The following is a 4,188-nucleotide window of genomic DNA, read 5'->3' as shown; positions in this document are numbered from 1 at the left end:
ATTAAAGTATGAAAAATGCTCTAAATTGTATTTAAGTAGAATCTCTTATCATATTTCAATTAATATTTTTGTTTTATATTAAAAGTGTTATGTTTGAAGAAAAAATTAGAACAAAATTTTACGGGTTTTTAAAAGAGGAAATATTTTAAAAGTGATGTGACATCTGTATTTCGTATATGGAAAGGTATATTGGATATGGGTGTTACAAAGACAATCTCTCTGGAGTGGATCTTGGTAGTTGACATGTGACTCTCAGACACGAAGATCATGCTTAAAATCAGTGATGAAGCAAGAAATGATGAATGTTGGGGTATCTTTGGAGATTCACCATCGAATGTTGGGGCATCTTTGGAGATTCAACATCATGAAGTAAACGATCAGATCTTCTAAAGGCCTTTCCTCCACCTGCAGGAACAAGTTGATTATTTTTCACCATTGAGATTGTTTCTCCTGAAACAAAGGGTTGTCTCACTTGAGACAAATTTTCTAAAAACAAATTTCATCTCACTTGAGACATTTTCTCTTTAAAACACTAATTCTGAAGTTGTTTCCCTGGAAACAAAACAAATCTTTGAGTATGTTTCCCTTGAAACAAATTTTGTCACTCTTGAGACAGTTTCTTATGAAACACCAACCTTTGAGATTGTTTCCCTTGAAATAAGTTTTGTCTCCCTTGAGACAGTTTCTCATGAAACACCCATCTTTGAGATCATTTCCCTTGAAACGAATTTTGTTTCTCTTGAGACAACTTCTCTTGAAGCATCATCTGTGAGTAGGTTTCTCTTGAAACCATTATCCCAAAAGAAGGCATGTGTCCTTATCACGTAGGAACTGTGTCATCCACTGACCATACCTCTTCATCACGTAGGAGCTATGTCACCCCTAGATAACCAACTGTCCTCATCACATATGAACCAAGTTATCATCCCTAAAGATGGTATATCATCCTCCTCACATAGGAACCGTGTCATCCCCCGACCATAACTCTTCATCACATAGGAGCCGTGTCGCCCCTAGATAACCAGTCGTCTTTATCGCGTAGGAACCATTTTATCATCCTTCCTAAAGATGGCCAAGACGTCCTCATCACGTAGGAACAGTGTCATCCCCCACCAGATCTCATCATCACGTAGGAGTTGTGTCACCCTTAGACGACCACAACCCTTTTCTATTTAACTTGGTTCGATCACAAATCAATCACGAGTTGTATAAATCACAAATTCATAACGATACATATGTTAGTATTGTACTAACATAAATATATCCCATAACAACTCCATAATAAACTTGAAACTCATTTTCCACCAAATATTTTAACACTTATTAATTCTTTTTAATTTTGGCGCCAACTTTTCCAACTTATATAAAATGGTCATTCACCACTTTACCATTTAAAATTTCAATACAAAAATTCCCAAACAACAATTTCCAGCAGAGTACATCAATTATATAACACTTACACAACAACCCATCAATTTTCCAAAAATATCGAATTGATCCCTAACTTTTCAAAAATTACAAAATGGTCCCAAAATTTATAAGACTTGTAGAATACTTTATTCATCATTTACCCTTATATAATTTTTCCATAATTTTTCTCACTCAAACAATCCATGGCCAAAACTTAAAGAACAAATTCTAGAAAGATTAAACATGTTCTAATCATCATACGTGCTTGAATATAAATCAACTACCTCACAAACATCAAGATCCATCATTAATTTCATGATACCTTATATGAACACAAACTTTAGAATTTGGGATCTTTGAACACTAGCAAGATTATCATGCAATATTGGTACCAAATGATAGCGTTTTTCGCGTATAGAAATTTTCTTTTTACGGCATACTCAAAATCCAAATGAAATTGCTTAAAAATTGAATTGAAGCTTTCTCTCACCTTTGGAGAAACCCACGACAACTTGGAGAAGAAGATGAGCAAGTTGGATGAAATGTTGGGTGCATTTCATATTAGTTTACATTTAATTCCACTATAAATGAATAAAATATTCATTTAATTGAGAAAAGACCAAAACACCCTTAATGAATCTTCCTATTCACCATAAAACCATGACAACTCATCCTTATCATCTTCCAAAGTCAAAGATGAATTATTTTGACTTTAATTTATGAAATTCTCCATGAATTTTCTAAAATTGTGTTTTAGTCACTAAATTTCACTGTTTCGGTTAAATCTGAAAAATTGCACATTTCCCAACCAATTTCTCTGATCCAAAATATTAAAATAATATTTCCAACCATTTTATAACATCCTTCAAATTTTTGTAAAATTGTAATTCAATCTGAATTACTGATTCCTTACCGACTTTAACCCTTTCTAATTTTTTTCATTACTAAAAATTCAAATTCAAAAAATATGATTTCTATAGATCCTCACTCTCAAGAGTAAACTATCTATTTGTGGAACAAAATTCTTTTTAGGAAATTTATCACTTAATTCCCTAAAATTTTACAAGTTTTATACTTTGGCCACCAAACGTCAAAAGTTACATTTTGGTCACTAACCAAAAATTTGGGGTATTACAATTCTCTCCCCCTTAAATAAAATTTGTCCTCGAATTTTTAATACATTTATGATAAAAACATATGAGGATATTGCTTCCTCATGTCCTCCTCTCTTTCCCACGTAGCTTCCTCGACTTTATGATTTCGCCAAATCACTTTGACTAGAGGAATCGTCTTATTACGCAATTCTTTGATTTCTCGAGCTAAGATCCGAACTGGTTCTTATTCATAAGTCAAATCTGATCGAATCTCAATTTCCTCTGATGCAATAACATGTGAAGGATCTGATCGATACTTTCTAAGCATTGACACATGAAAAACATTGTGTACTTTGTCCAACCCTGGAGGTAATGCTAACTGGTAAGCCACCAGTCCGACATGCTTCAAGATCTCATAAGGTCCAATTAATCTTAAACTTAATTTTCCTTTGCGCCCAAAACGAAATATCTTTTTCCAAGGTGATACTTTAGGAAAAACTTTATCACCTACATGGAATTCAATCTCTTTTCGCTTCAAATCTGAATAAGACTTCTGACTATCAGCTGCAATCTTGAGATTATCTTGGAATATTCTCACTTTATCATCAACCTCCTTCAATAAATCAGGGCCAAACAGATCTCAATCTTTTAACTCGAACCAATTTAATGGTTTCTGACATTTTCTTGTATAAAGCTTCGTAAGGAGCCATCTTGATACTCGTTTGATAGTTGTTGTTGTAAGCAAATTCTGCTAAAGGAAAATTCTTTTCCCATGATCCTTCGAACTCAATCACACATGCCCTCAACATATCCTTCAATGTCTAGATAGTCCTCTCAGACTGACCATCTGTCTGTGGGTTAAATGTCGTACTGAAATTCAATCGAGTACCTAATGCTTTATGCAAAGAATTCCAAAATCTTGAAGTAAACCTTGGATCCCTGTCAGATATGATTGATACTGGCACTCCATGTAGCCGAACTATCTCCTTGATATACAACTCTGCATATTTATCCAAGGCGTAGTCCATTCGTACCGAAATGAAATGTGCCGATTTAGTTAATCGGTCAACTATCACCCAAATGGAATCCTTCTTATTTGATGTCAATGGTAACCCTGTAACAAAATCCATAGTAACTCTCTCCCACTTTCATTCTGGAATAGAAATTTGTTGTAATAATCCTAAAGGCACCTGATGTTCAGCTTTCACTCGTTGACACGTCAGACATGTAGCAACAAACTCAGAAATGGCTCTTTTCATACCCGACCACCAAAATCGACTCTTTCACCATTTTCTTTCAACAATAGTCGCACATACATAGCTCTCAAAGCTGCAAAAGTTTTCCGACTAAGTGCATCTGCTACAACATTTGCTTTGTCTGTATGATAATTAATTATCAATCATAGTCCTTTAAAAGTTCTATCCATCTTCTTTGTCTCAAATTAAGCTCTTTTTGAGTCAACAGATATTTCAAACACTTATGATCCGTATATATGTGGCATCTGTCACCATACAAATAATGACGCCAAATCTTTAGAGCAAATACTACCGCATCTAACTCAATATCATGAGTAGGATAATTCCTCTCGTGCGTCTTTAATTGTCGAGAAGCATATGCTACCACCTTACCTTCTTGCATAAGTACACAACCCAAACTATTATGAGATGCATCACTATACACCATA

This window comes from Hibiscus syriacus, unplaced genomic scaffold, assembly GCF_006381635.1.
Source record: "Hibiscus syriacus cultivar Baekdansim isolate YM2019G1 unplaced genomic scaffold, ASM638163v2 tig00002237_pilon, whole genome shotgun sequence".
NCBI lineage: Eukaryota > Viridiplantae > Streptophyta > Magnoliopsida > Malvales > Malvaceae > Hibiscus > Hibiscus syriacus.
Note: the sequence above shows the minus strand (reverse complement) of the source record.